Genomic DNA, 15385 nt, shown 5'->3' with positions numbered 1-15385 from the left:
ATTTTTCTGACGGTTTAAAAAAAATTGAGAAACGTCTAACCAAGTGTATTGAGCTCCAAGGAGATTATGTTGAGAAATAAAAAAAAAATACAAAAATAAAAACTGTTTTAATGCTTTTTTCTAAGGAATTATTGACCCACCCTCGTATTTTAGCTCTCTAGTCTAGACCAAGCGGGTAGCACAGCAGATATTATTTGAGTAATGTTTTAGCATACTAGGCGCACATGTCCAGCACGGTCGTTGTTAGTCACTTCCAATACGCCAGTCGCTGATGACACGCTCAACGGTTAATGCCACTATGCCTCCAATTTAATAAAAAAACTAGGAGAAATTGTACAAATATACCGCCGTGTATTGTGAAAATATGTAAAAATAATATATAAAGAAGAAAAAGAGCCAATGGGACTTATTTAAATTCTCCTCCTTGCCCCCCCCCCCCTAATATTAAATTCTGGGTGCGCCACTGGTACACGCATTCATTAGCGGCATAGCTATTGTAAAGAAGATTGTAAAATTTTAATTGATACCGGATATTGTTTAGGTACAGATTTCCAATTAAATTTAAATTTAAAAAATACCCTTTCATAATATATTATATTGTAGAATGTAACGGAACTCCACAGAGTTAAGCATGTTTAAAGAATGCTCCGCGGATTTTTCAAGAGCCATCTTTCTCCACAACTGAGGCGCAAATTGCAACCAACGAGGTAGTGAAAATATTTTATCTCTAGTATTCAGAATTTCGAGTGATAAAGATTCTTTATTGAGTTTTGTCAATATATCGGCAAGATGTTCAATTATGGATGCTTACGAAATGTTTGGTAATCAAAATTATAGGACCCAGGACATTGCCAATAATTCGGACTGCACTTTAATAAGATTTTATCTCGTGATGTCACTGGACTTGAGTGCGAAAGCAGCGTCGAGTATTCACATACTTTAAGTGGTTATATGTGATTTTTATTGACTCGTAATCAAGAATATATGTTTTCCCGAGAAATCAAAATTGCTTTTTTGATCGACATTATTACTAAATGTTCTATTCTATTAGATCTTCTGGCGATTTTTTTTAATGACAAATTTATTCCAACCAAAATTTTTAAATCAGCATGAAATTCCGTTCAAATTGAATATTGAGACCTTTTTTGTTTTTTAGTCAAGTGGGGAGCTTTTTTTTAACGAGAAATCAGTTTATTTAGAAAATGCTTTTTTTAATTCCGGAATTTCGTAAAATTTATTTCTCACGATTCGAGATTGGCCTTTTCTGATTCTTTCTCGAGAATTCTCGATCACATTCACTATAAGTATGCAGTTCACCGTGAGCTATCGTACTAAGTGTTTTATTTAAGCAGATTAGAGCAACAGCTCAGAGTAAACTGTGCTACGACGAACTGCATAAGTACAATTTTAAGCGATGTTTACATATTTTTATATAGTCTGTCTTCTTTCCCTTTCTCGTAATCATATCTTCCTTTTAAAGTGTTGCAATCCTCGTGGACGTGTCCGGAAGCCTATACGTATGCAGTTCACCCCATCACACTTCACTGTGAAATGTTGTATCGGAAATATATGGCCGTATATTAGATACCGTCTTACCTCTTTGGGTCGTATGGCACTGACATAAAATTCATGTCTATATAGTGGATTATTTTTTAGGTTAGGTTAGGTTTTCATTCTTGAATTATTCATGAATTTTGCCAAAATCAGCTATTAAAATTGAATTAATGTTCGTATTGCATCTAATAAAATTGGAGACCGTATCCGTATAGTATACGCCATACGATCATCTCTTTCCGATAGAAAGCTTACGGCGAACTGTGCCACGGTGAAATGTTTTACGTACAATTTACATGTAACCCCTCGTGGAACCCCATTTACGAAACGGTGAAGATGACATAGAATTAGACAATGAACAGGGAAGTTACTTAATTATATTCAATTCTTCACCGAGAAAAAAACACGTGTATAAAATACTAATACTAACAGTAAAATACTAATAAACATACTAATAGTAATGAATACTATGTCCAATTAATGTCTGTCAAAATTCTCACGCCCGTGCTGTATAAATCCTTTGCTAATACGTGTTAAATTAATACCTGAACAGATTATGATCAACGATAATTCACTATTCTATTATAATAACAGTGAGTCTATTAGAATGTATATAACGATAATAGGAATTACATACACTTATGTATGTAATAATTGGCATCTCCATAAATGTCCGATTGAAATTATTAAGTATTCATAAAAAAAATGGATTGACGGCTATACAAAACATATCAATGTAATTATGTAACACAATGTATAATATTTCAACCTAATATAGGGGCCGAGAACGCAACGTGGGTAGCGTCCAAAAAACGAGTAAAACACAGTTTTATCGACGCCTAATAAATTTACTCGTGTTATGTAGGATTATAATATAATATTATTCTTCTAATTTTAATTACAGAACAACATAATATCATAGAAGTTGCCAGTCAAGTTATGGTTTAAATACAATTTATTCTTTTTGAGGTAAACATTTTAAAGATTTAATCCATATTATCATATAAATATATTATCTAACTAAGGGGTAAAGCCGATTGCCAAAAAATGGAAATTTCTAAAAAAGACAGACCAAAACTTCACATTTGTGATAAAAATATTTAATAAATAAAATTTCTCCTTATAACAAGTTAGAAATGGGGTATGAGTTTATAGTCATCGTAGTTCGATGCGTAAATCACTAGCTTTTTATGTACCTACCCGCTTCATGTTGTGGGGTTCATATTGTGCTAAACATCCCTCCACGTCAGTTGCGCTTTGTACCTAGAGGCCTCGCGTACATTCTCCATTTGGGCCTCGTACTTGCTAAGACCGACCTTGTTCCTAGCATTCGATAAAGCTCCATGAATATCTATGCGTGTTACTGGTGGATCAGTATCAAGGTATCTAATTTAATTGCCTTTTACTGACCTTTATCCATTGACCATTGTCTACTTAAAATTCGTATCAGAGATCAAGAATTTGTTTCATTATTTAGATTTTTTTTCACATACCTACATCCAATGTTCCCTGTAAGGTGTGCGCGCGCACATCTACCAAGATGTGTCCGCACACATGTTTTCATCCCCCGCACAGTCCTCACACAAAAATATTGTACAAGAAAGTTTCCTTTGCCAGATTTCAGTAATAACTACAGGTGTGTTCAGTGTACGTAACAAACAATTCAAGTGAACAATACGATTGCTTGCACAGTTACATAATAATATATAGCACAATTTTATTAATGTAGAAATAATTATAATTATGGAAAATTTATCCCCTAAAAATGTCAAACAGGAGTGGATGTGATATTTAAAATGCGATCATTAAGAAATCCTGCGATAAATTTAAATTGGAATGGCTCTCTGAAATCGTCGAAACAGAAATGCCACCTTCAATGAATTTGCAAAAAGTAAGAATTGGTGATAATATATTAAATTTGTTCATTCGGAAACAGATGATTGAGTCAAATGCATCACCGCAGCAAGTATGCAAGGAGAACTCACGTCTTGAAAGAAATGGATTGAATGGAGGTTGTATCTTTTAAAACTTCATTTAAGTCAAAAAGTACACCACATGTTATTACGAAATTGAAAAATTTGAAAAGAGGTGGACCTTTGAAAATAATGACGAAAACACCCGAAGAACGAAAGAATAGGATTGAGATCGCTGGGCGCATAAAATCTGGTTGGGATCTAGTCAAAGTGTTAATTGATAATCGGCTATAAAAATAAAAATGCTTCTATGCTTTCTGTACAAGATATTCATAATCATGTATCTAAATACACAGATATTCCCGAAAGCTGGCGAAGTAAAAATTATGCGTTCGAATTTGAATTTTTTGACGTCTCGTTAAGTCTCGGTTTCATACATTAATTGTTGACGAAAGTACGAATATATCTGTGCAAAATTTTGTATTTTTTATTAAAATTTGTACATTATAATTTTATATAAATTTTAATGAAAAATTGTATGTGTGTTTGTGGGGGGGGGGGGTTAAATTTACCGCACTGGGTGACGAGTGACACCGCTCAGATGCGTTGATGATCCGCACACACAATAAAAAAATAGAGGGAACGTTGCTACATACACCTTGCAATGTTAATCTATCGATAAAATAAAAATAAAAACGTCGACAATATTTTATCATCTGACGTTTATTGGTATGCAGTATTGAAAATCGAGAATAATTGTCAAAGTTATTTTGAAAATTTACCAAAAATTATAATAGAATACTTAATTTTTGATTCAATCAATCTACACAATATTCAACGTAGTTATATCATTATATAATATGCACTTGAATCCGTTGTCCTTTCAGCAATTCGATAGTTGGTATGTATTTTTTTATAAATACAATATTGTTTATGTTTTCAATATCGCGTTGAGAGAAAAAAAAAACATTTGTGAGTCATAGATATGAAAACTTGTTCACGTGATTTTAAGAGGTAGGTATTGGTTTTTTGTAATATCTACAGACGTCAGTAAACTTTGACTTGGCTTTTAAATATATGCTTAACATAATATTAATATCCAAAGCATATATATCAGGCATATATATATATGTATTATTAATTTATTATTTACACGTTACATATTAATATATTCGGCTCTCATTTATAGTATCACAATCAATAGATTAGAAAGGTGTTGCTCTTGTCAGAGACTCCAATCCAGTTAGGGGTTCTAATGCCGGGATTAGTTACGAGATTTCATCGTATTCTACCGGGATCCGTGAATACTAAAAAATATTTTTTTTTCGTGATTTTTAATGTAGATTATGTTTATTGGCAGAAACTGCATTGAAAGATTGTAACGTCGAAGTGTCACACGAAAGTTTCTGATTTTTTGTTGTTTTTAGATATATACTGTCCTCACAGAGAGCACAGTTTTCAAGTCAAATTCGTGCGCTTTGCCACTCGACTACCGTTGTGGTTGGGAAGCGAGAGAAAAAAAACTATCTATACTATATCCCGGACGTACAATAAAATATTTGTAATATAGGCTTACTAAAGTCGTTGATATTTCCATGAAAACTGTATATATCAGTGGCGAAGGGTGGACGTAGGCTGTGGGTATTCGATATAAATACTGCACACTAAACTTTGTCCGGCATACTTATGTGTTTCAAATGAACTAATAATCCAAATTGATGAAGATTGTATTGGTGAGTTTTTGAAATTCAAATAAACCTTAACCAGACTAAACCATTATCGTAGTAGTAGATGTAGGCTGTGAAGATCGGAAAAAAATAAAACACAATTTGTCATTCATAATTATTATTTGTTTTCATTGCACTAAGAATACAAATTGCTGATGTTTTATAAAAATAATTAAGCCCTGCCCAACCAAACCATTAAAGATAGAAGAAATTCACCTATCTGTATAATATGTATTAAAAATGATGTATAATTTAATGCCATTTATTATTTATATGATATTTTATAGGGAAGAATTTTTTTTTACCTAATTTATATTATGGTTTAGTTAGGCAGGATTCAATTAATTTTTAAAAATCTAACCAATACCATCTGGAATTTGTATTCTTAGTTCAATTAAAACAAGTAAGTATGACTGACAAAGTTTAGTGTGCATTATATTTATATCGGATTTCAACAGCCTTTCTCCACCCTTCGCCACTGGTTTAGTTAAGTCTGTAGTGAGTTATGTTTGAATGGCCAAAATAAGATATTTCGTGTAGTGTTCTAGTATTGGGCATTCGGTAATGGCTTGATCTACGCATGTTTCAATTAATTTTAAACACTAATCAATACTATCTGCATATTGTAGTCTTAGTTCAATGAAAACAAATATGTATGACTGACAAAGCTTAGTGTGTACTATTTATGTCGGATCTTAATAGCCTACCTTCACCCTTCGCCAGTGCCTAAAACTCGTAATGTAAATATATTATTCTAGTACATTTTTAATAACTTTATCCTATTGTAAACCCCGTGGTGAAACTATGGCATGCGAATGTTTTATGTTGAGAAAAATATACCTATAATAATAATAATAATAATAAGTTATACATTTAATTACTTAGTTAAATATATAATTGCATAGATCGGTCCTTAGGATTTATGCGTCACAAATAATATTATCGCACTAACCTCATCAGGCGGCGGGAGAAGCCGCTATAGCGAGAGAATGCCAATCATATGATCGGAACAATTCTGGTGTAAATTTTTACGTAAAGAACCAAACTAAGTAAAACCATTTGATTTCTATTCACAAACATTCTGTACCAAATAAAAAACAAAAACTTGGTGGAGCTTGTAGTACTAATTCTGGCAGAATGTTTCAAAATACTATTTTTTTCTTCACGAAAAACTGTTCGGCACGACAGTCGAAAAATAATATTTGGGAAATTTTGGCACGCGTACGTAAAAAGGTTCGCCAACTCTTTCGTATAATAAATGCAAATATTGTAATTAACTCTATGTACGAGTACATAATTATATCTTCCGATTACATCTTATAATTGATTATAGGTTCCGGGATCCCGGGATCGCAACCCCTAACTTTATTTCCAGTGTATGAAACTATTTTTGATAGCGATACAGGAAAATGTATTGGATTTATCTTTGCACTAAAAAAAGATAATTTATTAAATTGGATAAATTTCCTTTATATATTATCCACTAATGAATTCATAATGTCAATAGTGCGATAGTGTTATATTTCATTGATTTAACAGAATACTGTGGATTATAATAATAAATAATTAGTTATGTGTGAGTCTTTGACAATGTAATATTATCGTATTAGTTTCAGAAATAGATAAATGATAAAATATGTTTTTTTTTTATAAATGTAGTGTTGTTTTTTTTTGCGTTTGTGTAAGAAAAGTTTCTGCTTATTGTCTTATTAATGAAATTTGAGTCACTGACATATTTCTGCAATAATATACGATAGTTCTTGTCTTGTATAACATGAAAATGAAATACTTCAGTGGGTACCTACTTACTTTTATGGCTGTGCATTATAGCGCATGTATACGTGCATTGATTTACTGCCAGCAATAACTTGTAAATTAAACTATCGCGACAATAACTGTTTACCCACAAAAGTGCTGACCACAGAACAGATAATACATAGAATTCAGATAGGCTATAATGGCTATAATCTCTATTTTAAAGTTTATAATTATTTTCCTTTCGACACCTTCTCAAACGAGTCTTTTCCGACTAACTTTCTTCAAGGCATGCTCGCCTTCCATTCTCTTGAAGCTCGTAGGTCACTTCTGCTCTTAAAGCATTTTTCCCTGCTCTCACGTTGTATAGTATCCAATCCCGATATTCTAGAAAATTTGATTTTTTACGCGCCCGTCAATTACATGCGTGGTCGCAGCCATGATCTATTTTGGGTGAAAGCTGTTTCCTCATGTCAGGCTCACCAGGCACCAATAGCGAGGGCTGTGCGGCTGGTCAATGCACTCCCTAGAGATGTAGATATTTTTGGCGTTCCATTATATATTCGTTTTTTTTTAATTCTATTTTATTGTTTAATTTGTGTTTTTTGAATTATTGTTGTTTTTTTAATTTCATTTCTTTTGTATAAAACTATTTTTGCTTTCTTTTTTTTCCTCCACCTTGTTTTTTCTGATTTTATGAACTGATTACTTGTATTTTTTATTCTAAATGTCATGTTGTGAACGTACTGAATTAATAATTTGTTATGTACTCAACGTGTCTTTTTCAAATAAATAAATAAATAATATACCAATACAGTAAATTTTGACGTAGGGTTTTGAATGTGTGAGCGTCCTACGAAAATGAAGCACGCATTATGCACGTGCAATAGTGTGTGTAATACACCAACATTAAATGAGCGTAAATGCATAAACCGAGAGCAGTTTTCAGTATTCGACGTAAAACGTATTCTTGACTCGTGTGTAAATTTAACCCGGATTCTTCCTTACTCGAGTCGGTTACCTGCTATCGCCTTACACGTTATGTATTTCAGTTCCCATTATTTCTGAGTTCCCTGGCTATAATATACCAATTCAGTAAATTATGACGTAGGGTTTTGAATGTGTGAGCGTCCAACGAAAATAAACTACGCACTATAGACGTGCAATAGTGTGTGTAATACGCCAATATTAAATGAACGTCAATGCATAAACCGAGAGCAGTTGTCAGTATTTGACGTAGGTATGACGTAATCTTGACACGTCGTGTTTAAATTTATTCCGTATTCTTCCTTACTCGAAATCGGTTGCCTGCTTCTCTTACCCGTTAGGTATTTCAGTTCTCATTATTTTTGAGTTCCCTGGTGCTGAATGTTTCGCCAACTTCACCCTTCAAGCTTACATAAGCGAAACGCGTTTGTGGACGTTGTGTGGTGCTATTTGACAGCTTGTGAAAATCGGTAAACGTCAAAATGGTCTGTGCGGTATATTTCGTATTTTTTCCCCAGCAGGATTTCCACTATCGTTCTACTCGCATACATACGTCGTGAAAGCCATAACCCCCTAAACTTTTTTGATCCATGCAATTTGCGCGACAATACGTGTTTACATTTTTTGCATTTAACTGTTAAGGTCGCGATCAAGGCCTGAACAAAAACGAACTATAAGTGCGAGTGAGTAAGCATTCGGGACACTTATATCTCCGAACTATGCGTTAAAGTGAGATAGAATTTATACGACTGAATTAATTATTTTTTTCAGAACGTCGCCGGTAAAAATGGATTGGACTGATTACATTCATTTAAAAACTGCGAGCACGTGTTGCTATAATTTATTGTTTTTGTGTTAAATATAAAGATAGTGCTAATTATTTTTAGTTATTTTAGTAGAACATATTGTAAACTATGTTGTGTTTAATCTGTTAACACCATCTGTAAATTGTAGTATTATTTCGATGAAAAATACATATGATTGATAAAGTTTAGTTTGCACTATTTATGGCGGATCTTAACAGCCTACCTCCACCCTTCGCCACTGGAAGACGGTATACCAAAAGAAAGAGTAGGTACCTACTTATTTGTATTCAAATTAAAATTCATTCCCCCCATTGAGTTGAAATTACAGTTTACAATTTCAAGACGTTCGCAACATAAAACATAAATAGTATATTGAAAATAGTGGAAGCATATTTTTTTTTTATAAAAAAAAAACAAGTTGATAGGTACTGTACAGAATTATATTATATGCGTATAAGGAAGTAGCGACATATCGAGTGAACTATTTGAACACGAAATATACAACAAACACTTATCTACATAAAAAATGTGATTTTAAATTATTTATTAAACAACGATACGATATAATGCAGTGACGTCTAACCTTTTTGGCGCTAAGAGTTGTATTAATCATCCATCGATATCCAATTCTATTGTATTATCTGTTCTCAAAAATATGAACCATTGCGCAATATCAAAAAAAATATGTTGATCGAAACCGAATAACATTGATATTTTTGACGTAAAAAGCAGAGTAATTTTATTATTACTCCTTATGTAAATTTAAGCTTCCCTTCGATTACAGCGCGAACGATCTCTGTCATGTATGCGTCAATGACATTGAGCTACGAGGGTGGGTCAATAATTCCTTAGAAAAAAGCATTAAAACAGTTTTTATTTTTGTATTTTTTTTTTATTTCTCAACATAATCTCCTTGGAGCTCAATACACTTGGTTAGACGTTTCTCAATTTTTTTTAAACCGTCAGAAAAATAAGTTTTCGGAAGGTCCTCAAAATAAGCATTTGTCCGATCGATGACTTCTTCATTTGAAAAAAAACGTTGTCCACTTAGCCATTTTTTTAAGTTTGGAAAAAGGAAAAAGTCACTGGGGGCTAAATCTGGCGAATACGGTGGGTGGTCGACCAATTCGAACTTCAATTCTTCAATTTTAGCCATTGATCGTAAACATGTGTGAACACGGGCATTGTCCTGATGAAAGAGGATTTTTTTCCTGTTTAAATGAGGCCGTTTTTCTTCAATTTCGTTTTTTAGCTGGTCCAATAAAGATGCATAATAATCCCCTGTTATTGTTTTTCCTTTTTTCAAATAGTCAACGAAAATAATTCCACGTGCATCCCAAAATACAGTAGCCATAACCTTACCAGCTAATTTTACGGTTTTCGCCTTCTTTGGACATGGTTCGTCTTTCGCAATCCACTGCTTTGACTGTTCTTTCGTCTCGGGAGTATAGTGGTGTATCCATGTTTCATCTACAGTCACAAAGCGACGAAAAAATTCATCCGGATTGCGTTGCATGAGCGACAACATGGCTTTAGAGGCCACCACCCTATTGCGTTTATTGTCGACTGTGAGCAAACGCGGCACCCATCTTGCAGAAACTTTTTTCATGCCCAATTTGTCATGTAAAATAGAAATGACGCTACCTTTTGAGATCCCTGTAACCTCAATTATCTCACTCAACTTTAATCTTCGGTCACTTAACACCATATCGTGGATTTTATTGATCATTTCTGGTGTAGTCACCTCTACAGGACGTCCTGAGCGTGGTTCATCCTTTGTTGATGTACGACCACGTTTAAATTCATTTAACCAGTTATAAATAGTTGCAAGTGAAGGAGAAGATATGCCGTGAACTAAATCCAACTCATTTTTTATTTCCTTTGCTGTTAACCCTTTTATATTAAAATGTTTAATAACAGCTCTAAACTCAATTTTCTCCATTTTTGTAAACAAGCAATTTTTTTTTTAAATGTACGAAAATAACACAACCCGACCAATCTGATTGAAACTTCGCAGCATACTGAATCGGTAGTGCCGCTGCATGAAAACAAACCGCTTACAGTACTAGTCGCGCCACCTGTCGGCTTTTCTAAGGACTTATTGACCCACTCTCGTACTTTACAAGCTGTTTGTTGGCGAATTTAAAAACGGGCGATTCAGCTACTGCGATTGTGATGACGACACACAAAACTTTCCATTTGCTGAGAAGCCAACAACCTAGCGACTATTTTGACAGAACGTAGTTCGTTTTTTTATCGGGAGGTCGCTACTACGCTCTACTGCGCAGACGCAGTAGGCCCACACGCCGGCGTGTAGCGTGTAAAGTTGACCGGCTTTCAACTTTTCTCGGTAGATTGTTTACAACCTGCTTGTTAACTTGTTCGATGATGACACTGGGCGACAGGCAGATTGTAAATTCACCAACAAGCAGCTTGTAAAGTATCTCAATGTCATTGACGCTTTACGGACGTGGCAATACTTTCAATTAGGTAAGTAGCCTATTATCAAAATTCATATTTTTCAATTTTGTAACCTAAATACATCAGTGTATATTATCAAGAAAAAAATTTGGGTATCACAGATCACTACTGTTTAAACCAGGGGTAGTCAACCTTTTTATACCTACCGCCCAGTTTTGTATTTCTGTTAGTAGTACAAAATTTTAACTGCCCATCGGTTCCACAGTGATTTATAACGTAGGGAAGTAACTTTACTTTAAAAAAAAGCATAGTTACAGCAAGTTAAAGCATATAATAATAATTTCTTATCAAATACTTTATGTCAGACTTTCGCTAAGTTTGGCAGAATAAATCTTTATAAAACAAATTACTGTAGTTAAATCTATCTTTTTATTTATACTTTGCATACATTGCAAGCATGAAGTCTGATGAAATTACATTTAATTAAATAAATTATTAATGAGATCCCCGAGGCTGATACTGCGAAACTAAATACTGGATATCTGGCTCAATTTTTGTGAAGAACAAACGAAGGTCTCCTCTTTCAGAAATATTCAGGCGGTTTCTTTCTTTGGTCATAATGTGATTAAAAGCACTAAAGCCTGATTTCACAAAATATGAGGTAGGGAAAGGTATCAATAAAGTCCACAAAGAAAAGAGCCTTCGCCTTTTATCGTCGTCTGCGCATGCCTCTCGCAGCATAAAAAAATGTTTTACATAATGAAAATGATTTTAAAACCCCTACCGCCCATCATGAAAGCTGGAACGCCCACTAGTGGGCGTTAGGGACCAGATTGACTACCCCTGGTTTAAGTAAACCATGTATAATTCGTTAAATCTTAGGTGAATTCTGTTCTCGCTTTAAGGCCTTTTTAATCAGGGATTAGTATTTTTCATACTGTCACATCGGATTTCGCATCTCAAGAGCTTTATATAATTAGTATATTAAAGAATAGTGTAAATTGATAATAGTGGGTTAAGAGCCCGATGAACAGGAACAAGGTCATTCATAGTTCATTCAGAGAATGATCTCAGAGTTGAAAGGACGTCATTTTAATTCAGTCTAACCTCAAAAACCTCTAACCATCGGGGATTTATTTTAAGAAACGCAATAATTATTAATTACAATTCTCGGGCGAATGAATATCATTATTATTATTATTATTCCCTTCAAACATAACATGTATGCGACGTAACCTGAAGCCGGCCGAACGAATACAGGGCTGTCAAAATAATATCAATCTAATTTTACGTTTTAAAAAGTTACAAATTTAAAGTTAAAAATAGCTTACTGAACAGATGGAATAATTACATAATTCCAAGCGTCAAACGGCATACAACATTTATATAAAATAATTATGAAAAGACTGGCTGATTATGTTATGTTATTTTTGTATTGTTCTTATTTTTTTGCTTATCAAAATATTTCACATATTATCTGATGATGTGTATTTTGGATATATCGTAATATGTATCTTGTCTCATTAAAATTGATATTAAGTTGATATAACATAGGAAAATCTGTAAATCATTAAAATGTTAATTTTGTTATAGTTTTTAATTAAACCTGTACAATAACATATTAGATTTAAACACTGTTGTACTATGTAACTTTTATAATATCAGATATCCTTACGTGAGATGGGCAAGATAAAAAATAAAACTGTAGGATGTCTGCAAAAGATTAAACAAAACCCAGCTCATTGGATACCCGAATGGTAAGCAACTGTATCTATATATTATATTTTTCCGCCAAATTGCACACAATTAAAAACACATCATAAAAATAAGTAATTAGTCTTCGACAGCCCTGGTCGGTAACTTTGCTATCTTCTCAGCGATGCTAGCTTTGAATAAAAAAATGTGTGGGTGTCTCTACGTTAATAATAATTTTTTATATAAATTATTTCTTGCAGTGGCTTTACTTACCAACAATAATTATTGTACCTACCTATTTTTATAAAAGTAAAATTGCGTTACTTGTTTGTAAAAGTGTCAGACTAAATTAATTAAACTAATCGGGTAAGTAATAAAAAGTCATTAATTGAGTTAGCAGTAGTAACCAAGTAAATGGTAGAATTACATTTTAAAAGAAATGAAAATATAATTAATTATATTTTCATTTCTTTTAATAAAAAGTCACTTTCTTTTTATAATAAACAGACATCACTATATTACACTTTTTTTTTAAATATGCATTAGAATTAAACAATGTGTACCTATTTTTTTAATAATTATGTAATAGGTCTTACACATTCAAAATAAATACTATTCAATAATAATGTTTTTTGGATAGCACATGAAATAAAAATGTAGGTAGATATGTATTTCAACATCCTTCGTATGTTTAGCTCTCGGACAATTTCTGGTTAAAACGTTATTAATATATTATTAAGTTTATATCGTGGCTATCCATCATATTGGTTACAATATTTCCCACCAAACAGATGATTAACAAATTGAATTTAGTAACATTTACGTATATTAGAAGATATCATTTTTTGGTCACCCCATATTTTATTCACGTTGACAGTGTTATGTTATGAGAGATCATTATTTACTTTAGACCAAAGCATTGTCGGCGACCTTTGAATATTACCAGTAGAGCAACAATTCCGGACCACATGTAAAAAAACCATATTTTCAATTCTCAAGGGCAATTCTGTAGAGCGTCCCCTTAAGTAGTGATTTTTTTTTTAAATTCGATTTTTTAATGATGTAAGTTTTGACTCATAGCTCCTCAATTATGTAAAGTGAGTGTGTTAGAAATGTACAATAATATCTTTATACAGAATTTAATATTCTTTTGTGAATAATATTAGTCAATGGTCATGTATCTGGTAGTAAAATTGTTATGTATTTAAATTTAAATCCATTCAAGGAGATGACCGTGGCCTCCATTGCCTTTCCTCAGTGGCGCGGTTAGTGATGCAGAGGTCTGATGCACTGACTATTTTTGAGGCCTCCTATGATTAAAAATTAAGAATTTTTATTTTTTCCAAATAAATCCATGCATTCATTACCAATTTATCATTTTAATTTTGTGTACCTACTTTATACAAACATGGTTTAATTGAAATAGTTTCCTATCTTACAAATCAAATCACAATAGATAATTATAGATAAGTCGTAGGAAGCCCCCTATTAATTTTTATAACGAATTGGTTGCGTCATATAAATGCGCCTCTACCTTCCTCTGGATCCACCCATCAAAGTTGATTGCTCTCGCAGTATGACGGGGTAAGAGACAAACCTATTCGGCAGAAAAAAAATATATCAGTTTACGTTCTTCTACATTGGAACACCTTTTCTAGGTCTACCGAAGATTTTTTATTCTTGTAGACATGTATCGATCTATATTGTGAAGATGTCCGTTGTTGGAAACTTTGTTTTTGGAAGTAGATATCGAGAAATTTAGTTTCTACTTTCTCAATTTATGTGTAATGCACGGCATGTGAGACATGAACAAAACTGTATTTAAAGTCAAATGCCAGATGCGATTTTTTCAAACTTGATGACTAGTGAAGTTGCTAGAAAGATGAAAAGGAAGAAAAGAAGAAATTTTTTAAAATTAAATCTTTTTCCGCATACTATAATACACAACTGTCAATCGAAAAATACTATGGATATTGGAAAAAACAACATGATTTTCTCAAAGTCTTTCAACACTGTTTTTAAGAAAACAAAAAAATTGAAGAAGAGTTTATTTTTTCACAATTAATATATTAAGTAAAAAATATTGCAGGTGCGACATATCAATTAAATAATATTTATAATACACGAAAAGAGCTATTGTAAATTCTATCTATATCCGTACGAAACGGCTTATTACAACTTATGTTGTGTTTTAATTGTCGATTATCGATATATTATTCATAATATCTGAGAAAAGTAATATTAAGATTCACTTAAAACACCGCCATGCGATTTATAGGTTATGTGATGTGTCAAAAACACTTCTCAATTGAAATTGTTTTCAATTCGCTTTAATTTACGATTAATATCATTGTAATAGACTAATATCATTATTATACACTGATTTATGTTAATATATTATAGTAATAACATAAATCGCAAGTAAAATGTACGTGTCTAACTCCAGATATGTTGATACCTACCTACCTAATTCTTGTCGGGTAAAATGACTTAACTCTCAGTTGTATTAGTTTTATTTAATAACTTC

The 15385-nt window shown here is 32.7% G+C and overlaps 1 protein-coding gene across 1 annotated transcript in view; it reads left to right on the top strand.

Moving 5' to 3' along the window:
• Positions 1-15385, top strand: part of LOC147070003 (sodium-independent sulfate anion transporter) — a 131280-nt gene that overhangs the window by 4367 nt on the left and 111528 nt on the right. The window lies entirely within an intron of this gene.

Source organism: Rhyacophila brunnea, unplaced genomic scaffold (assembly GCF_057557595.1).
Source record: "Rhyacophila brunnea isolate RB1 unplaced genomic scaffold, BYU_Rbru_1.0 scaffold_22, whole genome shotgun sequence".
Lineage (NCBI taxonomy): Eukaryota > Metazoa > Arthropoda > Insecta > Trichoptera > Rhyacophilidae > Rhyacophila > Rhyacophila brunnea.
The sequence above is the reverse complement of the archived record's forward strand: the minus strand, read 5'-3'. Positions and strand labels throughout refer to the sequence as shown.